Raw genomic sequence first — 21,520 nt, 5'->3', positions numbered from 1 at the left:
TTATCTGCTCATTATTTATACACTGGTTTGACATCATGTACAAATGAATACAAAAGCGGAGCTGTGACCCGTTTTAGATCTTAGAGTGCTTTGTCCTATCTGGTGACTAGGATGAGAGGCTAGTTTTTCCAATCCAGTTCAGAGTTGACTTGAGGTGAAACTAACTGTTGTATGACTTTAATAAAATGGAGTTCACCTGTCCCTGACCCACCTTGGTTTCCTGCCACTATCTTTACATCTTGCTGATGTCTGAGATCAAATGGGTTGTGTTGGCATTTCATAAGTGTATTTAATTCTAACAAAGCCTCAAGATTGAAGTTCCAGAGGTTTTATAAAATGATCTATTGATCTTTCTATTTCAGTTGACCTCTAACAAAATCAGTATTGTGGTTGGAGGGTAACTGCCAAGTTACATAATTTATTTTTGTGTTTAGAATCTTTTTTACTTAATTTTTAATTCTTTTGAGAATTTAATACACATGTACTGCATTTATATCATTGCCACCCTACCTTCTTCCCTTTCCAACTCACATACGTCTTCCTACTACCTCTAAAGTTCATGACTCTTCTATAATTTATTATTGTTAACACACACACACACACACACACACACACACACACACACACACACACAAACACACACACTCACCCTAGAGAGTGCAGTAGGTGTTGCTCTCATGTATTCACGTTTAGGCCTGAGCACTTGCAATTGGATGACCTTAGAAGGGGCTTTTCCCTGGGGAAGACAGATTCTGTTATTTTGAAGACATTAATTACCAGCAGCTCTTCATCTAGGGGTAGTGTAGCTAAGTTTTCCTGCCTGGCCCACAGTCAGGATAAATCTCTGCCACCCGCCAGTCCCACAACCACTCAGACCCAACCAAATAAACACAGAGACTTATATTGGTTTCAAACTGTATGGCCGTGGCAGGCTTCTTGCTAACTGTTCTTACAGCTTAAATTAATCCATTTCTATTAATCTATACCTTGCCATGTGGCTTGTGGCTTACCGGTACTTTACATCTTCCTTGTCCTGATGGCGGCTGGCAGTGTCTCCCCCACCCAGCTTCCTGTTCTCTCAATTCTCCTCTCTGTTAGTCCCGCCTATACTTCCTGCCTGGCCACTGCCAATCAGTGATTTATTCATTGACCAATCAGCAACACATTTGACATACAGACCATCCCACAGCAGGGTAGTGCTTTGTCAATTTTTCCCTGTGTTTATTGGTGTGTTGACTGGTGGTATCAGCATACAGGTCTTGTTTAGGTGGCCATATTGTTGTGATGTCATGGGTACCATATTCCTGTCATGTCCAGAAGACACTATCTGATACGTATATCTGATAGCAGGTACTCTGTCTCTAACAATCTTTCCAACTCCTTTTCTCTGTCTCTCTGTCTCTGTCTCTCTCTTTCTCTCTCTTTCTGTGTCTGTGTGTGTGTGTGTGTGTGTGTGTGTGTGTGTGTGTGTGTGTGTGTGTGTGTGTGTGTGTTTTGAGCCTTTAATGTAGGGTTGAGTTACAGATGTATCAACCATGGTGGAGCATCCCACAGTCACTCATTCTCTGTATTCTGACCAATTGTAGGTCTCTATAATGGTTTCCATCTGCTAAAAAAAAGAAAGTTTCTTTGATGAGGGGTAAGAGCTACACTTGCTTGTGGGTATAAGGATAAAGACTTTTTTTTTCAAAAAAGATTTATTTGTTTTTGTGTTAATGTACGTATGTCTTTGTAAGTGAATGCCATGTTTGTGTGTACCCACAGAGGTCAGAAGAGGGCATTGGCTGCCCTGGATCTGAAGATACAGGCAGTTGTATGCTGCTGATGTGGATACTAGGAACCAAAGTCCAGCAAATACTTTTAACTCTAGGCCATATTTCCAGCCTCATTAGATTCTTCTTGATTTCAATCATTTTTATGCATCCATACTGCTTCATAAATCCTTCCTAATTTTTCAGGATGCCTGGAAAGTCCGTTTGGTCCATACTCTATCTCTATACCAACTAGAGTAAACCCATATAACATGCAATCTGTTTGGTTTCTCTAATTATGCAAGAAACCCTTGTATTCTTTGGTTACTATTTGTGCAATATACATTTTCCATGTTTTGAATTTTAACTTTTACTATATAATTATATCTTAGGTTTATTTCTTTTAAATTAACTGGAATTTTAAAATATGCAATGTGGTATTCTTTGTTAACTAACCTGCAATAGAGTACAACTATTGTAAGTACAGAAACTCTTGGGTCTATATCATATGTCTTATTTACTTTTCTGATGGTCCTGCATACATTTTATTTGCTGTTTACTCCTTTTATGCCCCCTTTGCATTGATTAAATGCACATTCTGTCTACTTGTATCTTTTTTAGCTTGAAACTCATGCTTTTTGTTTTTATTCATTTGGTGGTTAATAGTCCACACCAAAAAATAATATCTTTTGCTCTTCCTGGATAATAAAAAAGACAGATATTTAAGTCAACTCAGCCCATTTTCTCCCAGTATTTACTATTGTTTTCTTAGCACTACAAAGTAATTTTATTAGAATTTTTGCTAGGGCTGCTGTGACAAAGTATGGTATCTTAAAAAACAGAAATTAACTCAAGGTGCTGACATAGCCAGGTTCTTTCTGAAGTGTGTAAAGGAGCATCCTTCCTGTACCTCCAGCTTTTGAGAGCCACAGCAGTCCTTATAAATCTGTCTCTAGAAATCCACTCTAACCTCAGCCTCCATTTTAATGATATTATCCTCTGGGTGTGTGTCTTCATCTCCCCCCCATCTCCACAAGTCATATCGATTATGAGCTCACTTTCTTCCATCTGATCTCTTAACCGATTGCATCACTAATGGTATTGCTTATCAACCTGTGATGCAACCTAGATCATAGATCAACATAGGTCAACACAATAATCAGTTAATGTTAATTAAAGTTCACATGCTCATTTAATGTTTTATTATTATTTATTATCTTAATTTTTACATTTCCAAGTTTGCACCTGAGATAATTTTCTTGAAATCAAAGTACTTCCTAAAATTGTTACATGTAGTGTTTTCATTCTCAAATGATTCTTCTTTTTTGTATGAAATATAACCTTGTCAGTTATTACTTTTGGAGTAATAATAATATCATTCTAGGCTTCCATTGTTATTAATGATATAGTAATTATAAATCAGAACTCTTTGAATGGTTTTATTTTTCAGGCTTCCTTTAAAATTGCACCATTAAACTTTGGTTTTTAATAATACAATTTTAATACTTCTGAACATAATGTTTTGTACATTTATGCATATAAACATTCATTCATTAATTCATTTATCTTTTGTTATACTGTATGTATATTTCTACTCTTGTTTAAGGTGTTATGTTTGTGCAGCTCATTTGATGTGTAATTAAGAAATACAGATTAACAATTAGTCATCCATGATAATCAAACTTATAGTCATGTTAGTTAAGTTTTCTAGGTATACATAGACATATTTCAATTAGGTAGATAATCTTCAAACACTTCAAAAACATACAGAATATGGCATTTAAAATGTTTTAAAAACTTAGACTTTCTGGACAGTGAGACACATCATGCTCCTAGCAGCATAGATTTACTTCAAAGAGAAAGATGGGATTGAAGACACGCTATATAGAGTTTATCTTATTCTTGGCAAAATTGTCATTTGGGCAAGATACTACTCTTGCCTGGACTGATTGACAGTGTGTTATATAAACTGGACATGCAGGACTCATAGGAAGGTGACCACTGAACTTTGCAAGATGAGATGGTCCTTCAGGTTCCTGCTTCACAGGGGAGACTTCCAGATATTCTACAGGACACATGGAGAAGCAACTAAAAAAACTCTTGGCCTATAGGCTGAAGATGGATGCCTCAACACTGCAGATGTACTTTGGGTGACTGTCCAGGCAGTCAGCTGTCTCTGTTGTTCTAGATTTTTGGAATTTTCTTACAATGCAGTTTCTGTTTACTTAGGTAATATTATATCCTTCTGGGGTCTTTGATGTAGTTGAAGACTAGGAAGTTATAATTTTCCTTGATTATAATAAAAGATAAATTATATATGAAACTTTAGACTCACAAATATAGGATAGATAGAATATTTTCTTTAATTTTGCCAAATACAAATAGACTAGATATTATAACTGTAATCCTTACTTGATAACTGTTTTGTTATATGTAATTTTACTATGTTAAAGTTAAAAATCTTCCTTTTTGATAAGACAGAAAAGGGAACGTGCTGTGGGATGTATTTCTGTATGCTGTGAATATGTATTACTCTGATTGGTTGATAAATACAATGCTGATTGACCAGTAGCCAGACAGGAAGTATAGGCAGGGCAAGCAGATGAGGAGAATTCTGGGAAGAGAAGGACTGAATCAGGAGTAACCAGCCAGACACAGAGTAAGCAAGATGTCAAGGCAGAACTAAGAAAAGATACCAAGCCACATGGCTAAACATAGATAAGAATTATGGGTTAATTTAAGTGCAAGAGCTAGTCAGTAATAAGCCTGAGCTAATGGCCAAGCAGTTATAATTAATATAAACCTCTGTATGTTTACTTGTGGGATGTGAGTATGAGAAATTTGTTTTGACTGCTGGCCGGTGGGACATAGGAAAACTTCTGACTACACATTAGCTGCAGATTTGTAAAGTAAATGAAAACAAGCTATATTAGATGCATTAAGGAAAGAGAAATACAATCATATAAAATGCTTGCACATGATGTTTGATTATGTTCTTCAAAAGCTGAGTAGAAGAAAAATAAGAGCAATATACAAAAGCATCAAATAGACAATAGTTAAAACCTTGAGAGATTTTTAAGTAACCCAACAGCTTCCAAAATTACTTTTAGATAAATGGCCCAAATATGTATAGTAAAAGAGATTATCAAGTGGGTCTAAAAGAAGACTCAGTTATATATTGTTTACAAGAAACCCACTTGGCTTCATTGCATTATTATTCATGTCACTTACCACACTATACAGTAAACATGTAGAACTTAATTATCCAGTGTAAACAAAATATATAACCTTAAAATAGCATCTCTCAGTTTCCCCCTTTTCCCTAAAACTCAAAGCCACCATTCTCTATCTAATTTTGAGTTTGAAAATTTTGGTTTCATGATAGTTCAAGTATTATATCCTTCTGTGCTTTCCAAATGAAAGTAGCATGACCTCCCATGTTCAAAGGATAAATAATAACCTTGTGTGTGCATGTACTGAATTATTGCTATCGTATCTCCAATCCTTGAGTCAGTGGAAAATGAGATTCTTTCCATATATTTGATATTGTGCTCAATGCTGTGATGAATCACGAAGTACAGACATCTCATGATCTTGATTTCATTTCTTTGGAATCTGTGCAAAGAAGTGGGATTGCTGGATCAAATGCAGTTCTAGCTTTAATTTATGAGTAGCTTCTACTATTTTCAACAAAAAGGTGTATAAGTTTAAGTTCTGAACAACAGTTCTGAACAACAGTGCGCAAAGATTCATTTTTTCCACATTCTCATCATGTTTGTTACCATTGGTCATGCAAGAAGTCATTACATACAGAAGGCATGTTGTTTAATGATGGTTTCATCTCTATTTCTGTGACCAGTATTCATATTGACTATTTTCTCATAAACCTGTTGACTATCTGAATTTCTGAGAAATATCTATTCAGATATTTTTTGTCATTTTTTTTAGTTGTTTGTGTTCTTGCTACTGAGCAGTTTGTGGTCTTTTCATACATCATGTTTTAATCCATTATTAGATATTAATTGCCAATATACTGCCTCACTCTGTGTATTGTCTCTCCAGTCTATTGATACTTTTCTTAGAAATGTAGAATTTTTTTTGGCATAGTGTGATCCTATTTGCTTATTTTTGCTTTTGTTGCTTATACTTTGGGGCCATGTACAAAAGGTAATATTCAGGCCAAGGTGAAGAAGTCCTGCTCTTTCTTCTCTATTAGTTCCAGGTCCTGAGCATAAATCTGTAGCATTAGACTATCCACTTCAAATAATAGAAATTATTGAAAACTGTCTTTCCTCTTTGAGTAATATTAGCTTCTTTATGAAATGTTGGTCACAAATCACATAAGTTGATCATAAACATATGAAGTTATTTCTGGACATTCTACTGTATTTCTTTGGTCTGTTTCTGCTTTATGCCAATACTGGAGTATTGATTACAACAACCTAATATTATGTTTTAAATGAAGTAATATGAATAGTTCAGGTAAAGCTGAGAAATATGTTAAGTGCTACAAAAACTAGTTTCTCTGGAATATTTATCTTTAATGAGACTTGGCAATAAGCTGCCATCAACTCATTAATTTCAGATCAAGCTTCCTAGTCTAGTGTCTGTGAAGGTGGATATCTTCTTTGGTATATTGTGATTTTCTCTGCTTAATTACATGTCTCTGTAAATTTGGAGATAATTGTTTGGATCATAATGGCACTTCACTGACAGATTTAATAAGTTTATTAATCTTTTCCCTTGGATGTTAGGATGGACTGTTGCATCTATCTTCCTTATATGCCAGATTGGAAACTGGAAGTCTTTCCAGTATTTTTTTTTTTAAATCTGCTTTTGGACCAAGATTTCTGATAAAACCTTCTTTTAGGCAGCTTCTTAGATTTTTAGGAGCCTGGTACCCAAGAATTTGGGAAATACCTAGTGGCTACGAAGTCCTAGAATTCATTGTATACTTTCCACTCAATTCCCCTGCTCCACACCACATGGAGTTGGCTTTCTCATCTTGAGGATACTCCTGATCCACACTCTCCAGGGAGTAGAGCAGTTGTTGACCATTGGCAGGGATTAGCAATTTCAGCTTCTGACCAGACAAGCTGGGCTCCTTTCTATAGCCGACTTTTCTTCCCTTCATTTTCTGCCGGGTCTTGATCTCTTAGTGAAGTTCTTTGATCCTTTGTAAAATTTGTGTTATTTTTTCCCAAGTGTAATTGATTAACTCTAAGTTTTCTCAACTCTCTGCTTTCTATCTTCTAAAATTTACTGCTTCATTCCTTTGATGCAATTTTTAATAAACTTTATGGAAGTATACAACTTACTTTAGTCATGTCCACCTCTCACTACCTCCCAACTCTCTCACGGCCTTTCTCCGCAAAGTTCTTCCAATTCATTTTCATTTTAAATTTTAATCTTTGCATGACCCTTTTCAGTCCAGTTATTGCTGTCCTTATATACAGGGTATAGTACCAACCATTGGCTAGCACGTGGGCAGCCTTGTACTAGGGACAAGAGCCCTGAAGGAAACTGACTCTGCCTTCCCAGGAACTGGGAGTAGCTCCCCACTGTCAGAAGCTCCTCAGCTTGTGAGGTCTTTCTCCATTCATGTTGGGGTACTGAATGGATTTATCTGTGCAGTTCTTGTGCAGGAAGCCATGACTGCTGTGAATTCACAAGAGCAATGAGCCTATCTGTGATGATATTGTGTCCCCCAATACATTGTGCACCCTAATAATAAATTTATCTGGGGTCTGAGAACGGAACAGCCACTAGATAGACATAGAGGCCAGACAATGGTGGCACACATACCTTTAATCCTATCACTTGGGAGGCAGAGATCCATCCGGATCTCTGTGACTTCAAGGCCACACTGAAAACAGAGCCAGGCGTGGTGGCACATATCTTTAATCCCAGGACTTGGGATCTCATGTCTTACTTGGGAAAGACACATGCCTTTAATCCCAGGAAGCAGAAAAGAATATAAGGTGTGAGGAACAGGAATTAGAGGCTTTTAAGCTTTGAGGCTTTTTAGCAGCAGTTCAGCTGAGATGCATTCCAATGAGGACTCAAAGGCTTTCAGTCTGAGGAAACAAGATCAGCTGAGGAGTTGGCAAGGTGAAATTGGTTGTGGCTAGTTCTGTTTCTCTGAGCTTTCAGAATTTATCCCAATATCTGGCTCTGGGTTATTTCTATTTATAAGACCATTTAAGATTTGTGTTACGACTATCATATCTAGGAGACACCATTTTCCAGCATTCCTCCTGCTTTGTCTTTCTGGCTCTTTCAATCTTTCTGCCTTCTTCCTTGATATTCCTTGAGCCTTACAGAGAGAAGATACCATGCAGCTGTCACAATGTTACAAAGCACTTCATAGTCACTTATTGTCTTCCCTTTGACCAGCTGTGGATTAACCTCCACTCACTGCAAAAGGAAGCATCTCTGACACATCCTGTCTCTTATCTGCCCTCTGCCACTTCAAACAGTACGGCCTTCTCAGGGACTGCTCAGCTGTTCCTCAGTCTCCTTTCTCTCACTGACTCTCTTTAGCTGTCTCTTTAAAATGTCATTTGGTTTAGGGCTGATGAGATGGCTCAGCAGGTAAGGGAACTTGTTCTTGAGCCTGCCAACCTGAGCTCCATCACTAGAACCAGCATGACGGAAGCGGAGAAATAATTCCAGAAAGTAGGTCTCCGATCCCTACAAATACATTATAACATATGTGCATACCCATGCATGAAATAAATAAATGTAATAAAAATCTGTTTTTCAAAATATAAAACAAATCTTTTTTTGTCAGTAAATCCTTGATCCTTGTGTATTAGCCTAAGTAGGTTGAAGGTATTGGTTTGACTAAATAATTATTTAATATTTAGATCTTCGACTTCTGCATGGAAGCAAACGGAGGCTCTTTCCATGTAGTCATTCATGGATTTACTCTATGTGGTTGGCCTATCACCTCCTTGACAATGAGAGACAACTTAGGACACTGATCCAGACTTTTAAGGCCAAGCCTGAAAATCTAACATCGCTTCCTCCAGTCACATTCTAGAATTCTTTGTGTTAGTGGCAAGAAAGGCACAAGTTATTTGGTTGATAACCCCAAATCCCTTTAAAATGAAAAGAATCCATGAAGTTTGTTCCTTTATTTCAGCTTCTATTTAGTAGTTTAACAGTCCCATTTATTATTGAGTGTTTAATTGAGCCCTCATAGCACACATATGTAATTTGATAATTTAAATCATTTTACTGACAATCCTCAATGGATTGGAGTTATCTCGTGGACTTTGAAATCATACCAAATACCATTAATTCTGGTGTTAGTGCTTAGGCTGAATGTCAGTATATCTGCAGCTTTTAATTGTAGCTAGAAATCTATTCTTATGCTGTGTCAAAACCTGCTGTCCTTGGATAGCCCATAAGCAATCTCTTGTCACCCTTTCAGCTTCTCAGCAGTTTTTAAATCTCTTATCTGCTTCAAGGTGATTCCCTTTATCTACCTTAATTTCTTGCACTTGTTTTTTTAAAATTTCATTGCTCCCCATATTTTCATCATCAGGGAGGGTTGCTTTTCACTATGTTTATCCTCCCAAAATAAGAGGAGTTAACGAGTATTTTAGTTACTACTGAATGCTCCCCATTCATTGACCTTCCCATTAATTGTCTTTCAATGTGGTACATACATTATAGCTGTGTTTTGTATAGTTTTTACTCTTGGGCTCCTAATTTGTGATTCAGTCTGTCCTTAAATTGGTTTATTTTTTATTTTATAACACTATATCAAACATTCATGGTATCATCCAATGCTATTGAAGTAAAGATTGTTCAAGATGAAACTGGGGAGAAAGTTGCAGGCAAATGGATGGATCTAGAAAAAAATCATCCTGAGTGAGGTAACCCAGACTCAGAAAGATAAACATGGTATGTACTCACTCATAGGAGGATGCTAGATGTGGAACAAGGATGACTAGACTGCTACTCACATCACCAGGGAGGCTACCTGGAAAACAGGACCCCAAGAAAAACACGGGGATTGCCCAATGACGGAGAAATGGATGAGATCTACATGAACAGCCTGGACATGAGTGGGGGTAGTGAAGGGCGAGGGTCGAGGGAAAGAGAGCTTGGGGGAGCAGGAGATCCCAGCTGGATCAACAACAGAGAGGGAGAACAAGGAATAGGAGACCATGGTAAATGAAGACCACACGAGAATAGGAAGAAGCAAAGTGCTAGAGAGGCCCACAGAAATCCACAAAGATGCCCCCACAATAGACTGCTGGCAATGGTCGGGAGACAGCCCAAACTGACCTACTCTGGTGATGGGATGGCCAAACACCCTAATTGTCATGCTAGAATCCCCATCCAATGACTGAGGGAACTGGATGCAGAGATCCACGGCCAGGCCCCGGGTGGAGCTCCGGGAGTCCAATTGGCAAGAAAGAGGAGGGTTTATATGAGCGAGAATTGTTGAGACCAGGGTTGGATAAAGCACAGGGACAAATAGCCAAATGAATGGAAACACATGAACTATGAACCAATGGCTGAGGAGCCCCCAACTGGATCAGGCCCTCTGAATGGGTGAGATAGTCGATTGGCTTGATCTGCTTGGGAGGCATCCAGGCAGTGGGACCGGGTCCTTTGCTCAGTGCATGAGCTGGCTGTTTGAAACCTGGGGCTTATGCAGGGGCGCTTGGCTCAGCCTGGGAGGAGGGGACTGGACTGAGTCTACTAGGTTGATCTCAATCCTAGGGGGAGTCTTTGCCCTGGAGGAAATGGGAATGGGGGGTGTGCTATGGGAAAGGGGAGGGGTGGGAGGGGGGAGAACAAGGGAATCTGTGGTTGATATGTAGAATTAAATTATATTGTAAAATAAAATAAAATAAAAAATAAATTAAAAAAAGAAACTGGGGAGAAAGATTTTCTGACTCTAATTTGGGTTGAAGGGATTATAATACAACAAATAATCTAGAAGAAACAATAAAACACCTTTGTTCACAATTGGATTTTTTGCATAAAAGTCTTAAGTGCTTCCATTGTAGTGCGCACATTAGATTTGAGGAGAGCTGGCAGTCTGCTGCTTCTTCTGATAGGATTTTCTCTTTTGTAAGCTAATGAGTTGAAAAGATAGGTGAGTTTCATCACATTATAGCACTACCAAAGCAACTGAGCAAGCTAACCTTTTCAGTTTTAGCTAGGAGGGAGTTGTTTTTTTTTTTTTTTTAATTTTTGTTGTTGTTGTTCCCAGGTGGTAGCATAATTGTTTGTGGAGGAATCTTTTTAAAGATATCAGTGAAACACGTTATTCTTAAATGAGTTTTAGAATAATTGACACATTTACTTCCACAACATCATGAATACACATATAAACTTGTTCTGTGTTCTAGAAACTTCCTCCTAAGCCCACTTTTACCTCAGAATGAGACATGAACAATAATGTTACAAAAGTATGGCCAGTTACTTTACTCATTGTGAATATTTTCACAACAGGTATTTGACCCAAATATGCTGGTTGAAGGTCATCCATAACTTTTGCACTTTCAGGAAAAAGCACTTTCTTTTTTCTTGGGACTACATGTCTAAGGTGCTGAGAAGTGTTGCTGCCATTACATAGAGAGGGCTCTGCCCCAGATTAACCAGAATGAGGCGAGCCGATGAAAGAGGGTGAGACTGATAATTCTCCAATGCTACTTGTGAAGTCTTGCATGTGACACTATCAAATTACTGACCTTTTGACTTCTTGGAACATATATTGTTATATTTTACTTTAAACTAATTTGTGTTGGCTTTCTTTTACTGACAAGTAAACATGTTATAATTAAATTGCTTGACAACAGACAATATATTTACACACAATTTACACACCACTCACGAGAGAGAGAGAGAGAGAGAGAGAGAGAGAGAGAGGAGTCAAAGAGATCATTTATCAACTTTAGGAGGAGGCTATGACTGTGTTTTCCCAAAGGTTCACATATTAGAAATATGGTCCATATCATGACAGTGTGGAAGGGTGATGCATTTCAGGTATTGGACCTTGTGAGTGGCCCTGAGATCAACTGAGGACAGAGGACATGAACTCAGAAGAGACTGTGGGACATCAGCCTCTCTGGCTTCATATTTCAAGATTTAATATCTTATTTACACATGTATTTCTTCCATAATGGTGACACAGTTGAAATGACCCTCACCTTAGCAATATGATGTGCATATCATGTTTCTTTTTGTACCTTAAAAATTATGTTATACTGGGCTACCTAAGGCCATTTTCATGCACCTCTATAATGTACTTTGATCATATCTCCCCCCATTCCCCTCTACCCTTCCTTATCTTATTCCTCCCACCTCCCACTAGAAAGTTACACTTTTATTTCCATTTCATCTAAGCATACATGACTTTATGTATCCATAAAGATTCAAACCCACATATGGGAGAAACACTTGATATTTGTCTAATACTTACTTAATCTTTAATATGATTATCTCCAGTTGTGACATTTTCCTTCAAATGGCATAACTTATCAATACACCATGATCTTAAGCTTTAAACTACAGTAGCTAGGTAGACATTCTTTCCTTGACAGAGGTAGTCTCCATCAGGCACTTTGCTGTAGTAATGCCAAATGGACCAGGAAAAGACTTTTCTGTTGCCATCAACACTCACATATCAGTGACTGGTATGGGCACAAATATTATAATTCTCTCCAATTTGGTCTTGAGAACTATTTCTGAAGAGTCAACTTTGTTCTCATGGAGATTAGGGGGCGCTATAGCTGTGCAGACACTGCTGTGTCTCTTATGGAACCTTTTCTTGTAAGAGAGAACAGCTTGGTGTCAAGGGGTCAATCCATTGTTCTTTTCACTGAATGTTGGATTACTCTGCCAGATATCTTTGTCGTCCTTGTCTGTGCTATGTCTAGTTTATGCCTGCAACAATACAAACTCTATAGGATACCACTGACTGAGAGCAAGCTATGTGCAGGTATGTTGGCTAGATGAATCACATGAGACTTTACAATAGAAATGCATGAGTATCAGCAGCAGCTTACTATTATGGATCCAAGAGAGAAGATGGGTATCAACAATGGTCAAGAAAGAATATAAGGTAATGTCTTGGACTGAAAACTTTACTGGGATCCAGAGCATAATGCAAACACATTTTCAGTAGGCAATGCTAATTGTGTTTAGAGTGAACAGGTGCATGTTTTGTGGAGTGCACAGACTAGTACCCTCTGAGGCATGACTGAAACTAATTGCTGTGGTGTATGTATGTGCATAGTCATGCAGGGCAGGTGGCTCATTTAGGTCATTTTTGTAGACTGTACCTGTATGTATCCCAGGATGGGGTTATGAGGAGGTAGATATATAGAGAAACTATAAGAGGCATTGAGAAGAGACAAAGAACTGGAAATTGTGTCAAGTGTGATTGCACTCTGCTTTGGGTATGAGATAGAGCCTGGATTCAAAATGATGGTATACCAGTAAACAATTTTTAATAATTCACCACAGTGTGCTTAATGGCTATTTATGGAAAATAATTAATTAATTAATTTAGTTTTATAAATTAGCTAAATTGATTGGACATTCATTTTGTACAAATCTGTACTAGGATATAATGAGGTAAGACTTAGACACTGTTTGAGTTTCTGGTGTTATGCAGAAAACGAGGTGGTAATATTTTATTGTGTAAGGAGGGACATGTCTGCATGGAGTGAAAGTTGTGTGCTGAGGTCCTGATAAACCTCCAAAAGGATCTCGAGTTGACATATGTAGGTTTCAATAAATGTTGTACCTCCTTCAATAGTTCGATTTTGAAAATATAATTTCTATCCAATATTCTTATCTATAAAAATAGGTACAGCCCTTGTTTTTGTACATTTTTCATGAGACTAAATCAAGATATTTTAATTAATATGATTGAAATGCCTACCATCAATCCATGATCAATGTTGTAGTGCTTATGGTTCCTGAAAGCAGAGAAAGCTGGCATAAGATTTAAATAGTGAGTAAGGGAAAATGGAAGTATTTAAAGGCTGAATACTTTTGATATTGAAAGTCAGTATCATCTATTATCAAATTCTCACAAATACACTTTGAAATACAAAGTGATACAGCAAGATATTCATTTGGCATCACATGGGCAAAATGCACATTGTGGCTAGTTTATTCTAGAGCTAACATATCATTAGCAAACAAGAGCAATGTGATTATAATAGTCTTAATAAAAGGTTTAGTTTTTTAAACCTTAAGTTACAATTACAGTATTATTGTCTTAATAGATGTTTCACAGGAAGGAAGAAAAATGTCTTAAAAAGTCTGCTTCATTGCTTGCTCTGAGATAGATGCAGATGCAGGAGACCTGCGCATCCAAATGGAGATGAACTTCTGTTCCATGACCATGAGATGTGTATAGTTTGTAAAATCTGATGACATTTTACAAACTCCCATTCATGAATAAATATACCTTTGTCTTACAAAATGCTTTTTTATAATCACTTAAAAAGCCTTTAGTCTGCAGCTCACCATAAAGTGGAAGTTTCTCAAGGGTCTCTGGGCATAAAGGAGAAAGAATGCCATTCTTGGAGAAAAAGTACATTTTTGTGTTTAGTACTGCTTGATCATCCACTAAGAAAGCATGAGGACATTTCTCTCTGATTCAAAGGCTAAAGAAATACTAGAAGAGAATAGCAGAGGAATGAATGTGGAGTTTGAAAAATTTAAAAATAGATTAGAATTGTGTGATCTTGGGTGAAAAAAAAGGTGTTTTGAACCTACATTTTCTATATGAAAAAGGGGGATAGTAATATTAGCTCTATAGTGCTTCTGTTAGGATTAAAATTGTATTTGCAGCTAATATTGAGGGGCTTTTGGCATGTTGCAGGCAACTGATGTAGACTATTCTATTTCTTATAAATTATGTATTACTTCAAGTAATTTATAATAAGACTATATCAAGGAGATTCTATTTCAGAGTCTATGCACTCATGGGAACTAGTATGAACAAGTCAAAATGAAAGCAAAAGAATGGATGACTACTGGAAATTCCAAGCCATAAAGAGAGAGATACAACCTTGGGGTGGGGTGGGATGGGATTGGGAAGTAGACAATAGAAGGAGGAATGACAGTAATCAGAATGCCTTATATACACACATATAAAATTGTCATAGAATAAATTTAATTAAAAAGAACTACAGACATAAACTATTAAGTAGCAACTTGCAAGTATTTGATTAATACTAATTGTGCCTTCACTGGTATCAGAGCTGATGGATGGCTGTATTCAGTGCTGTAGATCAAAGTTCTCACTGTTTTCCTCCTATAACAAATGATGAAAGTCTTCCACACAGAGAGCAAATGCACCAGCTAGTTTTAAGTCAACTTGATACAAGCTGGAATCATCTGAAAGGAGAGAACCTCAATTGAGAAAATGCCTCCAAGTCTTCCAACCAAAAAAAGCCCAGGACCAGATGGTTTCAGCACAGAATTCTACCAGATCTTCAAAGAAGAGTTAATACCAATACTCTCTAAATTGTTCCACACAATAGAAACAGAAGGAACATTACCAAACTCCTTCTATGAGGCTACAATTACCCTGATTCCTAAACCAAACAAGGATACAACAAAGAAAGAGAACTACAGACCGATCTCCCTCATGAACATTGATGCAAAAATACTCAATAAAATACTGGCAAACAGACTCCAAGAACACATCAAAACAATAACCACCATGATCAAGTAGGCTTCATTCCAGGGATGCAAGGGTGGTTCAACATACGAAAGTCCGTCAATGTAATATACCATATAAACAAACTCAAAGAAAAAAACCACATGATCATCTCACTAGATGCAGAAAAGGCATTTGACAAAATCCAACACCCCTTCATGATGAAGGTCTTGGAGCGATCAGGAATACAGGGAACATACCTAAACATAATAAAGGCAATTTACAGCAAGCCAACAGCCAACATCAAATTAAATGGAGAGAAACTCAAAGCAATTCCACTAAAATCAGGAACGAGGCAAGGCTGTCCACTCTCCCCATACTTATTCAATATAGTACTTGAAGTTCTAGCCAGAGCAATAAGACAACATAAGGAGATTAAGGGGATACAAATTGGAAAGGAAGAATGTAGATGTAACCAACGGTCTTATTAAATAAGAAACACAAAGCCGATTCAGAGAAGAAAGCCAAGAGGTCAGAGCTAAGAGCCTCACCCTTCCTGATTCAGGGATCCTCTTCAGCCAAGAGAGCTCTCCGAAAAGGGGACCTACTTCTTGTGTGTGTTTTTATATAGTCTAGCTGTTCTGTCTTCTCATTGGTTGTAAACCCAAACATGTGACTGCCTCGTCACTGCCTGAATGTACCGCCCTCCAGGTCCTTAAAGGCGTGCGCCACCGCCACCATGCACTTGCTATGGCTCTAATAGCTCTGACCCCCCAGACAACTTTATTTATTAACATACAATTAAAATCACATTTCAGTACAAGTAAAATACCACCACAGAAGAAGTCAAGCTTTCCCTATTTGCAGATGACATGATAGTATACTTGAGCGACCCCAAAGATTCCACCAAGGTACTGATACAGCTTATAAACACCTTCAGCAACATAGCAGGATACAAGATCAACTCAAAAAAATCAGTAGCCCTCCTATATACAATGGACAAAGAAGCGGAGAAGGAAATCAGAGATACATCACCCTTTACTATAGCCACAAATGACATAAAATACCTCAGGGTAACACTAACCAAGCAAGTGAAGGACCTTTATGACAAGAACTTTAAGTCCCTGAAAAAAGAAATTGAAGAAGATGTCAGAAAATGGAAAGATCTCCCATGTTCATGGATAGGCAGGACTAACATAGTAAAAATGGCAATCTTACCAGAAGCAATCTACAGATTCAATGCAATCCCCATCAAAATATCAACACAATTCTTCACAGACCTGGAAAGAATAATACTCAACTTCATATGGAAAAACAAAAAACCCAGGATAGCCAAAAGAATTCTGTACAATAACACAACCTCTGGAGGCATCACAATCCCTGACTTCAAGCTCTACTATAGAGCTACAGTAATAAAAACAGCTTGGTATTGGAATAAAAACCTACATGTGGACCAATGGAATCGAATTGAAGACACTGACATTAATCCTGCACACCTATAAATATATAATTTTTGACAAAGAAGCCAAAAGTGCACAATGGAAAAAAGAAAGCATCTTCAAAAAATGGTGCTGGCAAAACTGGATATCAACATGTAGAAGGCTGCAAATAGATCCATATCTATCACCGTGCACAAAACTTAAGTCCAAGTGGATCAAGGACCTCAACATAAATCCAGCTACTCTGAACCTGCTAGAAGAGAAAGTAGGAAGTAGTCTTGAATGCATTGGCATAGGAGACCACTTCCTAAATAGAACACCAGTAGCACAGACACTGAGAGAAACAATCAATCAATGGGACCTCTTGAAACTGAGAAGCTTTTGTAGAGCAAAGGATACGGTCAACAAGGCAAAGCGACAGCCTACAGAATGGGAAAAGATCTTCACCAACCCCACATCTGACAGAGGACTGATATCCAGAATATATAAGGAACTCAAGAAATTAGACATCAAAATGCCCAACAGTCCAATTAAGAAATGGGCTATAGAACTAAACAGAGAATTCTCAACAGAGGAAACTCAAATGGCTGAAAGACATTTAGGGAATTGCTCAACATCCCTAATCATCAGGGAAATGCAAATCAAAACAACTCTGAGATACCACCTTACGCCTGTCAGAATGGCTAAGATCAAAAACACTGAAGACACCTTATGCTGGAGAGGATGTGGAGCTAGGGGAACTCTCCTCCACTGATGGTGGGAATGCAAGCTTGTACAACCACTTTGGAAATCAATATGGAGCTTTCTTAGAAAATTGGGAATCCATCTCCCCCAAGATCCAGCTATACCACTCTTGGGCATATACCCAAGGAATGCTCAACCACACCACAAGAGCACTTGTTCAGCTATGTTCATATCAGCATTGTTTGTAATAGCCAGAACATGGAAACAACCTAGATGCCCTTCAACTGAAGAATGGATAAACAAAATGTGGTACATATACACAATGGAATACTATTCAGCAGAGAAAAGCAATGACATCATGAGGTTTTCAGACAAATGGATGGATCTAGAAAAAATCATCCTGAGTGAGGTAACCCAGACTCAGAAAGACAAACATGGTATGTATTCACTCATAGCAGGATACTAGATGTAGAACAAGGATGACTGGACTGCTACTCACATCACCAGGGAGGCTACCTGGAAAACAGGACCCTAAGAAAGACATGGGGATCACCCAATGACAGAGATATGGAATGAAATCTACATGAACACCCTGGACATGATTGGGGGTAGTGAAGGGCGAAGGTCGAGGGAAAGAGAGCTTGGTGGAGCGGGATATCCCAGCTGGATCAACAACAGAGTGGGAGAACAAGGAATAGGAGCCCATGGTAAATGAAGACCACATGAGAATAGGAAGAAGCAAAGTGCTAGAGAGGCCCACAGAAATCCACAAAGATACTCTCACAACAGACTGCTTGCAATGGTCGAGATAGAGCCCGAACTGACCTACTCTGGTGATGGGATGGCCAAACACCCTAATTGTCGTGCTAGAAACCTCATCCAACTACTGAGGGATCTGGATGCAGAGATCCATGGCTAGGTCCCGGGTGGATCTCTGGGAGTCCAATTAGCGAGAATGAGGAGGGTTTATATGAGCGAGAATTGTTGAGACCAAGGTTGGATAAAGCACAGGGACAAATAGCCAAACGAATGGAAACACATGAACTATGAACCAATGGCTGAGGGGTCACCAACTGGATCAGGCCCTCTGAATTGGTGAGACAGTTGATTGGCTTGATCTGTTTGGGAGGCATCCAGGCAGTGGGACCGGGTCCTGTGCTCATTGCATGAGTCGGCTGTTTGAAACCTGGGGCCTATGCAGCATCACTTGGCTCGGCCTGGGAGGAGGGGACTGGACCTACCTGGACTGAGTCTACCAGGTTGATCTCAGTCCTCAGGGGAGGCTTTGCCCTGGAGGAGGTGGGAATGGGGGGGTGGGCTGGGGGGAAGGTGAGGGGGGCTGGAGGGGGGGAGAACAAGGGAATCCGTGGCTGATATGTAGAACTGAATTGTATTGCAAAATAAAAATAAAAATTAAAAAAATAAGAATGTAATTAGACACTATACTGGTTTAGGGAACTGGCAGTAATGAGTTTTTCTCTAGGGTCCTTGGCCATACGAACCACAAGTGGTAGGCAGTTTTACCATGTGCAAGCACAAATTTCCTCCTATTGGTCAGAACTCAAATCCAATTAGATGGCTGTTGGTTATATGTAACTTAAGTTTTCCTGCCTGACCCACAGTCAGGACAAATCTCTCTCACCCACCAGTCCCAAGCCGCTCAAACCCGATCAAGTAAACACAGAGACTTATATTGATTACAAACTGTATGGCCATGGCAGGCTTCTTGTTAACTGTTCTTACAGCTTAAATTAATCCATTTCTATTAATCTATACCTTGCCACGTGGCTTGTGGCTTACCGGTACTTTACATCTTCCTTGTCCTGATGGCGGCTGGCAGTGTCTCTCTCACCCAGCTTCCTGTTCTCTCAATTCTCCTCTCTGTTAGTCCCGCCTATACTTCCTGCCTGGCCACTGCCAGTCAGTGATTTATTCATTGACCAATCAGCAACACATTTGACATACAGACCATCCCACAGCAGTTATACAGGATATAAGTACCACCATTACACCTTCCAGAGTATCTTGCTGTTCTGGTCCGAGTTATGGTTACCAGGCATTGTTGCTGGGTAGGACTTTTGGTTGCTTTTCTCACCTTCACAGTTTGCATAGCTCCCTCTGGTAAAATAAGGGTTAGTCCTTAGGGAGGGGTCTTCCAGGTCAGTTCCAGTTCAGTTCAATTTCTCCACTTTCTTTGAACAAACTGTGGTGTCTTCAGCAATAGGGTATTGCTTCTGATTTCTGGTAGGCAAGAATCATGGCAATAGCCTTCATCTTCTTCTTCTTTTTTTTTTTCTGCGGGGGTGGGGTGGGGTCTCTTGAACTCCCTTACTAAGAACTTGAAAAGAGATTTCCCATGTCATGTACTGGGGATTTTGTTAGTGTATGACTTCAAGTGGAAGCATTACCACCCCAAATGATAATTTTATAATGTGTGTGTATGAAATATAAGTAAATATAAAAACATTTTTAAAAAATTCTTTTTTTTTTCATAGTTAAGATGATTTATTTTTTTTTAAATTTATTTTGCAATACAATTCAGTTCTACATATCAGCCACGGATTCCCTTGTTCTCTCCCCTCCCGTCCCCCTCACCTTCCCCCCAACCCCCCCCCCCCCCCCCCATTCCCATCTCCTCCAGGGCAAAGCCTTCCCCACAGACTGAGGTCAACCTGGTAGACTCAGTCCAGGTAGGTCTAGTCCCCTCCTCCCAGGCCGAGCCAAACAATCCTGCATAGGCCCCAGGTTTCAAACAGCCGACTCATGCAATGAGCACAAGATCTGGTCCCACTGCCTGGATGCCTCCCAAACAGATCAAGCCAATCAACTGTCTCACCCATTCAGAGGGCCTGAGCCAGTTGGTGACCCCTCAGCCATTGGTTCATAGTTCATGTGTTTCCATTCATTTGGCTATTTGTCCCTGTGCTTTATCCAACCTTGGTCTCAACAATTCTCGCTCATATAAACCCTCCTCATTCTCGCTAATTGGACTCCCAGAGATGGTATGTACTCACTCATAGCAGGATACTAGACATGAAACAAGGATGACTTGTCTGCTACTCACATCACCAGGGAGGCTACCTGGAAAACAGGACCCCAAGAAAGACACAGGGATCACCCAATGACAGAGAAATGGAATGAGATCTACATGAACAGCCTGGACATGAGTGGGGGTAATGAAAGGCGAGGGTTGAGGGAAAGAGAGCTTGGGGGAGCGGGAGATCCCAGCTGGATCAACAACAGAGAGGAAGAACAAGGAATAGGAGACCATGGTAAATGAAGACCACATGAGAATAGGAAGAAGCAAAATGCTAGAGAGGCCCACAAAAATCCACAAAGATACCCACACAACAGACTGCTGGCAATGGTCGAGAGACAGCCCGAACTGACCTACTCTGGTGATGGGATGGCCAAACACCCTAATTGTTGTGCTAGAAACCTCATCCAACTACTGAGGGATCTGGATGCAGAAAAATTCTTTTTTTTAACCCTCTTCCTTTCCTCTTCCTCCTTGGGATACCCCCTCCCCTCCAATGCTTAGTTTTCCCATTTTCCCTTCATTTCACAGTGCCTTTGTCCTGCTGTTTTTCTTTCTCAAGTTCCTCCCCCACACGCTTTTGTTTTTTCACTCCATCACCTCCACACTCCTGGAAAACCTTTAAGAAATCTCTGGGAAAATACAGTGGAAAACTTCTGGCTTAGTGAAAAGAGAATTGTGATTCCGAAGACTTGAGTTTTAGTGTCCTGACATGGAGTTTGTGTGCGTCACTGATGGGGTTAATTGTTTCATGTGTAAATCAAGTGGTTTAGAACAGTGCTTCTTAATTTTGGTTGCATATTAAAAGCACCTGGGGAGCTTTTAAAAATCCTGGTGCTTAGGCCAATTAAATTAGAATCTCTGGGGTGTGACCCAGACAGCCATATTTTTTAAGGCTCCCCCAGATAATTTCAATGTGCAACGGAGTTTTAAAACCTCAGAATTATTTTAGCAATGA

The sequence above is a fragment of the Peromyscus californicus genome, unplaced genomic scaffold (genome assembly GCF_007827085.1).
Source record: "Peromyscus californicus insignis strain IS unplaced genomic scaffold, ASM782708v3 Scaffold_5__1_contigs__length_169319896, whole genome shotgun sequence".
Lineage (NCBI taxonomy): Eukaryota > Metazoa > Chordata > Mammalia > Rodentia > Cricetidae > Peromyscus > Peromyscus californicus.
The sequence above is the reverse complement of the archived record's forward strand: the minus strand, read 5'-3'. Positions refer to the sequence as shown.